The sequence below is a fragment of the Leopardus geoffroyi genome, chromosome C1 (assembly GCF_018350155.1).
Source record: "Leopardus geoffroyi isolate Oge1 chromosome C1, O.geoffroyi_Oge1_pat1.0, whole genome shotgun sequence".
NCBI lineage: Eukaryota > Metazoa > Chordata > Mammalia > Carnivora > Felidae > Leopardus > Leopardus geoffroyi.
The window spans coordinates 188,621,508-188,631,867 of NC_059328.1; the positions used below are offsets into that span (position 1 = coordinate 188,621,508).

Consider the following 10,360-nt stretch of genomic DNA (forward strand, 5'->3'; position numbering starts at 1 on the left):
GCTCTGAGCTGTCAGTACAGAGCCTGACGTGGGGGTCCAACCCACGAACCGTGAGATCATGATCTGAGCTGAAGTCAGATGTTTAACTGACTGAGCCACTCAGGCGCCCTCATTTATGTTTTAAAGTAATCTCTAGCCCAACATGGGGCTGGAACTCAGGACCCGGAGATCAAGATTTGCATCCTTTTCTGACCAAGCCAGCCGGGGGCCCCTATATATAAGTGTGTATATACACAGTATATATATTAGTGTGTGTGTGCATGTGTGTGATAGTTAAAGGGAAAAAACACTGAAGAATATATATCAAACTATTACCAGTGTTTTTTCTGGGGCATGGGATTTTGGGAGATTTTCACTTTCTCAGTCACATACTTCTGAAATCTTGTGTTAAAAAACAATTAACAGCTTTTGGCTTTTTTGGCTCAGAGGAGGCGAAGATGCAACTGTCTTTGGTCATCCTGAATCCAGGTTCATCCATCACCAGCTGTCTCTACCATGCTGCCTGAGTTTGACCCCAACGAAATCAAAGTTGTATATCTGAGGTGCACTGATGGTGAAGTAGGTGCCATGTCTGCCCTGGCCCTGAAGATCGGCCCGCTGGATCTGTCTCCAAAAAAGTTTGGTGATGACATCGCCAAGGCAACTGGTGATTGGATGGGTCTGAGGATTACAGTGAAAGTGACCATTCAGAACTGACAGGCCCAGACTGAAGTGCTACCTTCTGCCTCTGCCCTGATTATCAAAGCCTTCAACATTGCCCCACAGATGCAGCACCGATATTAGTCAGACAACTCTCTGGAAACATTAAAGAGATCCTGGGGACTGTCCAGTCTGTGGGCTGCAGTGTTGATGGCCGCCACCTTCATGACATCATAGATGACATCAATAATGGTACAGAGGAATATCCAGCTAGTTAGGAACTACAGAGGAAATTTTTTTTTTTTTTAATTTTTTAAGTGTTTATTTTTGAGAGAGAGAGAGAGACAAAATGCAAGCAAGGGAGGGGCAGAGAGAGAGGGAGACACAGAATCTGAAGCAGGCTCCAGGCTCTGAGCTGTCAGCACAGAGCCTGATGCAGGGCTTGAACTCACAGACCGCGAGATAATGACCTGAGCCGAAGTTAGACATGTTTAACCGACTGAGCCACCCAGGTGCCCCAAGGAAAATATTTCAATATAAGATCATTTGACAACTAACCAACCAACAAACAAACAAACAACAGCAATCAATTAACAATTGCATATTTTTGGTTACAGAAAAAGCAAGGAGGATTTTCAAAAATAATAGGGTAATCACACAGAGTTCCATGTGCTATATGTGTTTGAATACTGAATTGAGCATTTTGTGTATCTGTGATTGGTATCACATCGCTACTACGTGAAAAATGAAATAATGAAAAAATGAATGAGTACCATATGTTTTTGAAACATGCATTTAGAAAGTTGTATGGGGCACCTGGGTGGCTCAGTCAGTTAAGCGTCCAACTTCAGCTCAGGTCATGATCTCACAGCCTGTGAGTTTGAGCCCCGTGACTGGCTCTGTGCTGACAGCTCAGAGCCTGGAGCCTGCTTCAGATTCTGTGTCTCCCTCTCTCTCTGCCCCTCCCCTGCTCATGCTCTGTCTGTCTCTGTCTCAAAAATAAATAAAAACTTAAAAAAAAAAAAAAGAAAAAAAAAAGAAAGAAAGTTGTATGACAGGGACCCCTGGCTGGCTCAGTTGGGAGAGCATGTGATTCTTAATCTCGGGTCGTGAGTTTGAGACCCATGTTGGGTGTAAAGATTACTTAAAAATAAACTTTAAAAAAAGTGTCAGCATTCCCTCTGCTAAATTACATTCTTGGCAAGTAGAAATTCAAGTTATACAAGCAAGAGCCAATTTTAGCTTCTATGTGAATAGTGTCTTCCCATGCATGCCGTACCCTTGTCTCTAGATAAAGATCAGATTAGGTGTCTTTCATATGGGAATTTCAAAGCAGTTTAAAGATATTAATTAGCTCTCACAACTCTGAAGTGGGTGTATATTATCATGTCTGTTTTCCATATGATAAGACTGATAGACTGTATGATTTCCCAGTATTCCATACCTCATATTGTTAGTGAAACTGAGAAAGCCATTACTTAATTGGCCATTTTTTATTTCTTGAGAAGAAATAAAGCAATTTGGGGGTGGATAAGTCAAACCAAAATAGCTATTTATGCACCAAACATTTTTAAGACACATAGGTATTTTTATTTTTATATTTTTTAAACAATCTGGAGCATTTTAAATTTATATTCCAATAGTTGGTTGGAATAATATTTTCTAAATTAACATTTCTACTTTAAAATATATAGACAGCCAGAGGTAAAGCTTTGTTGATCAGAGATCTGCTTTGGGTATTTTGTCAATTATAAGAAATGTACAGAAATGTACTTACAGATGAAGTAATGTGGTTTAGTGACTTGGAGATCTACTTTTAAAGATCCTGGCCTGGCACACTGAAAGGGTACAATGAATTCTTGGAAAAGAGAGGATTAAAATACACTTCACTTGTGCCACTCCTATGCTAACAACTTTATTCACACTATCTCATTTAATCCACAACATTGTACTTCTCATTTTACAAGTAGGGAGAGAGCCTGATTGTGAGACTTACCTAACATGAGTCATGTTAAAGAAGATAAGAAGGCAGGCAGGATTCCAAAAGTCAAGTCAATAACGCCAATTTGAAAAAAAAAAAAAAAAAAAAATGCCTATTTGATCCTGCCATCTTCTCCTTTTTGTTTTTTATTCCCCCACTTGAATGAGGTGCATGATTTTAACCTGCCATTTTGAACTCTGTAGTTATGAATATACCCATTTATTTTTTTTTTAATTTTTTTTTTGTTTAACGTTTATTTATTTTTGAGACAGAGAGAGACAGAGCATGAACGGGGGAGGGTCAGAGAGAGGGAGACACAGAATCTGAAACAGGCTCCAGGCTCTGAGCTGTCAGCACAGAGCCTGACGCAGGGCTCGAACTCACGGACCGCGAGATCATGATCTGAGCCGAAGTCGGCCGCTTAACCGACTGAGCCACCCAGGCGCCCCTGAATATACCCATTTAAACAATAGTTGTAATCTATTTAATTCTTGGTCAAATTTTTATGCAGTAATAGTGAAACTATTTCCAATTTTTTTTCTATTCTCATTTTTTATTTTACTGAAATGATTATGTCCAGGAGCAACTTTTTCCATGCACATTTTACATTGAGATTCATTTCAGTCATCAGCTTTTTATTCTCATCAAAATCTGTCCATTTAAACTACTGCTATAGTGACCTTTCTTTTGTAGTTATTATTTCCATGAAACTTTATTTTTCCCTCTCATCCAAAGTATTTATTAGGTTAAAGAGGTAGGGTTGAAACATCCCTTTTTGCCTGGGATACAGGAATTCAATATAGGTCATTTCTTATGATAGTAATGATGAGACAAGTATTACCTGCTCCAGCCACCTCATCAGAGGGAGGCTCAAATGCAAAAATAGATGTGAAGGTGCTTTGTAATGTGTTAAAGTTAAGTAAATGTCACTTTAATTATTGTTAAAACAAGTCATTTAATTCATCTCCTGGAACTGTTCTAGAAGGCACACACCTTCCTATTCCTTGCTGTAATGTTATTTGCAAAATTGCTTTCAGACTTCAGCTGATTTTCTAAGTATATCCCAGTGAGCTAGTGACTTCACTCACTGTTCTCTTGTCGTTTGTTTTCCATTCTGACCTCATTAATTTTTCTTTCTCTAGCCCTTGTACTGAAATCCTCTGTGATGTAGAAACCAGCTTTGGTATTGTAATGGATTTGTACCATTGGTTATCAGTTTCATCATCCTGGTTGCTGTAATTGTTGCATGGAATTGAATGATAGTGTTACTGGCTAGCAGTTGTTTGAGAAAAATTAAAGCAAACCTGTGACCAAATAGATGATATCTCAGCAGAGGTTGCGGGTACACTGTTATTATAAGAAAGTCTCCTCTAATGACACCTCTGTCTCTTGCCTAATATACTACTTGCTTGTACAAGAGTTTTGAAGGAAGTAGAAAGGCTGCTGTTAATCTAAGCAAAGCTTAAAAATTTATTTACTTTAAGGTGTAAAGTTTATAGGTTCAGGGTTTTTCCCCTTTCTATATCATAAAACAGCTTAACATTTCACCATTGTTTTCAACAAGCCACATTATTTATAAATATACTGATAATATTAGGTAAAAATCCATGAGAAGTGATCCAATTTCATCATATTGATTTTATCCTGCTCCTAGTGTTAGTATAAGGACTAAGAGATTTTTTCCTTTAAGAATCTGCTGCATTTCTTGTGTATAGTTTTATTCTTAAAAGGTATCCTGCAAAAGAAGTAAAAGTTTGAGCGTTAGCAATGTAATTGTTACTGGCAAAATGCCTTTCAGTTCCTTTTTTTTTTAAACCAGTTTCATTGAGATATAATTCACAATACAATTCATCCATTCAAAGTGGACGATTCAATTTTTTTTTAGTGTATTCATAGAGTTGGGCAACTATCACAATCCATTTTGAGACATTTTCATCACCCTAGCAGGAAACTCCTTACCTAGTACTTGTCTGTTCACATTTATTCCCAACTCCCCTTTCCCTCCAACCCCAGGCAACCACTAATCCACCTTCTGTCTTTAGATTTGCCTGTTCTGGACATTTCATATAAATGGAATCATACAGTATGTGGTCTTCTGTGACTGGCTTCTTTCACTCAACATATTGATTTCAAGGTTCATTCATGTTGTAGCATGTATTAGTACTTAATTACTTTTTATGGGTAGATAATATTACGTTGCATGGATATGTCATATTTATTTACCCATTTATCAGTTAATGGACATTTGAGTTGTTTCCTCTTTATGGTTATTATGAACAATGCTGCTGTGAATGTTTGTGTAGAGGTTTTCTCATTTCTCTTGGGTATATACCTAGGATTGGAATTATTGGATCATATGGTAAGTCAATGCTTAACTTTTGAAGAACTGCCAAACCTGTTTTCGAAAGTAAATGCATAGGGGTGCCTGGGTGGCTCAGTCGGTTAAGCGGCCGACTTCGGCCCAGGTCATGATCTCGAGGTCCGTGAGTTCAAGCCCCGCGTCGGGCTCTGTGCTGACAGCTCAGAGCCTGGAGCCTGTTTCAGATTCTGTGTCTCCCTCTCTCTGGCCCTCCCCCATTCATGCTTTGTCTCTCTCTGTCTCAAAAATAAATAAACGCTAAAAAAAAAAAAAAAAAAAAAAAAAAAAAAAAATTAAAAAAAAGAAAGTAAATGCACCATTTTATATTCTCATCAGCAATATCTCAGGGTTCCAATTTTTTCACATCCTTTCTGACACTTTTATCTATCTTTTTTATCTTAGCCACCTTAGTGAGTGTGAAGTGGTACCTCACTTAGGTTTTGATTCGCATTTCCCTAATGGTTAATGATAATGAACATCTTTTCATATTTTTATTGGTCATTTGTATATCTTCTTTGGAGAAATGTGTTTTTAGAGCCCTTGCCATTCCTAAGTTGGGTTTTCACTTTTAGTTTAGGAAATTCCTTTCATATCTTAAATTTCTTTGAAAATTTCTCCTGATGTTTTCTCTGCTACTTAAAAAATATGTTTGGGACTACTAGGTGGCTCAGTTAGTGAAGTGTCCAGCTCTTGATTTCCCCTCAGGTCATGATCTCATGGCTGTGAGATGGAACCCTGTGCTGGGCTCCATGCAGGGCATTAAGCCTGTTTAAGATTCTCTCTTCCTTTCCCTCTGCCCCTCCCCCATTTGCTCGGTCTCTCTTTGTCTCTCTCTCAAAAAGAGTGTGCTTTATGTCCATTCATTTATTTATTCAAATAAGTTCTGCATTTATTGAGGACCTAATATGTGTCAGATTTATACTAAATCCTGAGTCTAAAGTCCCAGGCCTTGGGTGGGTGTCTCAGTTGGTTAAGTGTCCAACTTCGGCTCAGGTCACGATCTTGCAGTTTGTGGGTTCAAGCCCTGCATTGGGCTCCGTACTGATAGCTCAGAGCCTGAAGCCTGCTTCAGATTCTGTGTCTCTATCTTTCTCTGCCCCCTCCCTACTCATGCACAGTCTCTTTCTGTCTCTCAAAAATGAATAAACATTTTAAAAAATTAAAAAAAAAAAAAAGTCCCAGGCCTTAAGGAATTCATAATCTCCTGGCTTCCTAAAGAGATAATATGCAATACAATGGTGTAAATGCTGTGTAGACCTCAACAGTAAAACCCTTGCAGGGATATAAATAAGAAGGTTTTAGGTAATGCTACCAATGAAATATAGTGGAGATCATGCTTTTTGCAATGCAAAAAGTCAAAGCATACAAATTATACATCTCATCAGTCAATATACTACTGAAATGCTGCTTATGCCAAGTGTGGAGATAGCTGAGTGAGAGAAGCAGGCATGGAGCAGAACTTGCAAGGCAGAGGAGTGCCTGGGTGGCTCAGTCAGTTAAGCATCTAACTTCAGCTCAGGTAATGATCTCATGGTCCATGAGTTCAAGCTCTATGTTGGGCTCTGTGCTGACAGCTCAGAGTCTGAAGCCTGCTTCAAATTATATGCCTCCCTCTTTCTCTGCCCCTCACCCACTCATGCTCTCTCTCTCTCTCTCTCTCTCAAAAATAAATAAACATTAAAAAAAAAAAAGTGGATCACTTTCCACCTTTAAAAAAAACTAAAAAGAAAAGAACTTGCAGGGCAGAGCACAAGCCTCTTTGGCAATACAACTGATAATATTTGAGCATATCATTCAGAAATTACAGGTTATAGAAAATATCACTGCCTTTCCAAGTAATAATAAAGGCACTGATCTCAAAAGCCATCTTGCATGTCAGCCAGATATGCATGGTTCAAGAACACATAAGACACATAAAATAGGAGCTGGCTCAGTCAGTAGACCATGCTAATCTTGATCTCAAGGTTGTGAGTTCAAGTCCCACATTGGGCATGGAGCCTACTTAATTAAAATAATAATAATAAGTGAAACATAAAAACACATAACACATAAAAGAAAATCAGCATTGGACTACACAAGAAAATAAATCAAAACAGAAAACATGACTTAGCCATTTGTAGCTAAGGGTTTTCACAAGTTGTATAAAGAAGAGGAGATAGAAATAAATATCAGAATCTTCTGCATTTCATTTGTGGTTTGTTGCACATAGACATACTTATGTTGACTGTGTATGGGAGCTCTTTTATACCATGCATTTTAGCCACTTGGTAAGTTGTTTTGCTGTCTTCGTGATCCCTTGCTCAGAGAAAGCACTCCCATCCCAGCTAAATATGTGGATCTGGTGGAACCCAGCAGGAACAATTAAAATTCTAGTGCCAGAATGGTTTATTTACATTGTTTCTATTTATATCCCATCAAGGGCTTGAGGAAGCTTACATAGATGATATAATACAATAAAATAGAAAAAAATTAAAATAAGAAAGATTGTCATAATCTAACCAGTAGTAAACCAGAGTACTAAATATAATATTAGCATATCCAGAATATTTAAATAAATATTAGGATATGATGCTGATGATAAAGTGTCATCTGTAAAATAATTTGCTTTATGATAATGTTCAGAGAGTTTGCTTAATTTTTTTTCATTTCCTTACCATGAGTATAATATTTACTCTGGATACTAAAGACTACTTGTTTTGTTTTGTTTTTTTACTTTTCTTTGTCTAGAACTACTATTTGAAATAATATTTTTTCTAATTAAAAAAATAATACATTGTAGGAGGTCAAAATGTATCAAAAAGTGTAAGGAAGAAAATAAAATAAAAAATCACCCATAATCTCCTCCCTTCCCAAATCAAAACCAGCAACAATAAAAACAGAAGAGGAATGTTATACTACTCCAGAGTGTGAACAAAGCTTTTTGTGAACTCAGAGGACAAGGCAGGTAAATGATGATCTGGGGATTAGAGAATGCTTAACCCTCCAATTATGCTATGTGTGTGGGTTTTTTTTTTTTTTTTAAGCTTATTTATTTATTTTGAGTGAGCCGGGAAGAGGGGCCGAGAGAGAGGAGAGAGAGAATCCCAAGCAGGCTCTGCACTGTCAGCGTATAGCCTGACCTGGGGCTCAGATTCACAAAGCATGAGATCAGGACCTGAGCCAAAACCAAGTCAGATGCTTACCTGACTGAGTCACCCAGGTGCCCCTGAAGAAAGAATAGAAGGTGCCTGGAGCAGGGACAAGGAAAGGCATTGAAGGTAGAGGGAAAAATCTGTAGGAAATGACAGAGCCAGGGGCACCTGACTGTCCCAGTCAGTAGGGCATCTGACTCTTGATTTCAAGGCTGAGTTCAAGCCCCATGTTGGGCGTGGAGCCCACTAAAAAAAAAAAAAAAACAACAAAATAAATAAAAGTAAAATCTTAAAAAAAAAAAAAAGACAAGAAAATGAGAGAGACGCTTCTCCCTTTTCCTTTTCATTAGAAAGAAGGCAAGTTTGGGAAAAGGCCCGGTATATTCAGTGAACTGTAAGAGGTTTAAGAGGGATAAAAAAAGAGAGATAAAGCTTGTGAAGGAAAGATGGTGAAGGCCTTTGTTCATAAAGCTAAGAAGTTAGGGGGCACCTGGATGGCTCAGTCAGTTAAGTGTCCGACTTCATTCAGCTCAGGTCATGATCTCACGGTTCACGGGTTTGATCCCCACATTGGGCTCTGTGCTGACAGCTCAGAGCCTGGAGCCTGCTTCAGAATCTGCCCCTCCCTGTCCCTCTGCCCCTCCCCTACTGGCTCTATCTCTCAAAAATAAATAAGCATTAAAAAAAAAAAGAAAGAAAGAAAGCTAAGAAGTTAGGCTTTGTACCATAAGGATTGTCCTTAGCTATACTGAAATAGGGGAGGTAATGGATAACTGGAAATGTGATGTTGGTCATTAAACTTTTTTAAAAAAGATTTTATTATATTATATTTTATTTATTTATTTATAGATTTTGTTTTTTAAATGTTTAAAAAAATTTAATATTTATTTATTCTTGAGAGAGAGAGAGAGAGTGCAAGCAAGGAAGGGGCAGAGAGAGGGAGACAAAATCTGAAGCAGGCTCCAGGCTCTGAGCTGTCAGCACAGAGTGCGACACAGGGCTCGAACTCATGAACTGTGAAATCAGGACCTGAGCCAAAGTCTGACACTTAACCACTGAGCCATCCAAGTGCCCGCTAGATTTAATTTTTCAGTAATCTCTACAGCCAACGTGGAGCTCCAACTCACAACCCTGAGACCAAGAGTTGCATGCTCCACCAAATGAACCAGTCTCCCCTGGTCATGAAACTTTTAACTAGAAAATTGTTACTTGGCCTAATCACCCCATCATATTGTCCTCTATTTCCCTATTTTTCTATTACTAAAGCCTTGTGGCCAAGATAAAACAATCCTTATAGGGAGATGTAGGAAGGCAAGACAATGGCAAACATTTCTTACAGATGTTCTACATAAAAACTTGGCAAACAGAATGCATATGAGTAATCCTTAGCTGTGAAACCATTCTGGTAATAGTCTGTGTTTGGTATATTTTCTTAAAGGCACTTATTTTTGGAAATTTGGAAAGATTATTCAGTAATATTTGAAAGAGGAAAACCCCCCACAAGTCTGATAGTTCTCCTTTTTTATTCTGTGCTTTAAGAAGAATAAATGTGTACAGCCTATTTTTGGATAATAGCAGATACACACTGAGAAAATTGATTAATATGAGAATCATATAATGGAAAACAATCCCCCCTCAACCTCCAAGAGCAATGAGTTAGCCAGTAGTAGGCAATGATGGTTCTGAAGTAAAAGAAAAAACAGATATGCCCTGGGATGAACAGCTATAACCAGTCCTCTTTTGAATTGTTATTTGTATAACTGAAGCTTGGATTTCTCTCCATAAAAAAAGAGTAGGTGGTCATCTTGCTTTTTGAACATTTAGACAAAGATTTTATCCTAAATTTTATTGTATGATTTGATTTCCTAGCACAAAAGAGATTTGGAAATTGGTCTTTTAGTTGAAGGGAAAGGGAACCCTTTTAAGTGGAAGAAGTTCAAAGTTTAAAGCATGATTAGTTTTGTGTTTGGAAAATAAAATCATTACATTTTAGGTCTAAATATCTAATCAGTTCTAACCAGAGAAAATTCTAGATTAAGGAAGAAAAAGTAAGTTTTGATGTAGATATTTCTGTGTTCTAGAGTCCTCTAAAAAGGATGAATAAATATTTATCTTGGGGGAAGGTTGTGAGGATGAATATTACAGTAGCTTCACCTGCTCTTGAAGTTATTTGTGTAATTTCTACAAGAAGATAGTCTAGTGCAGTTATGTGGAGGTCATTATGAAAGGGCAGATAAATATTTATTAAAA

At 37.7% G+C, this 10,360-nt stretch overlaps 1 pseudogene; it reads left to right on the plus strand.

The window, feature by feature from the left end:
• The first annotated feature begins 480 nt into the window (after window positions 1–480).
• Window positions 481–917, plus strand: LOC123599324 (annotated as a pseudogene).
• The last annotated feature ends 9,443 nt before the right edge of the window (window positions 918–10,360 follow it).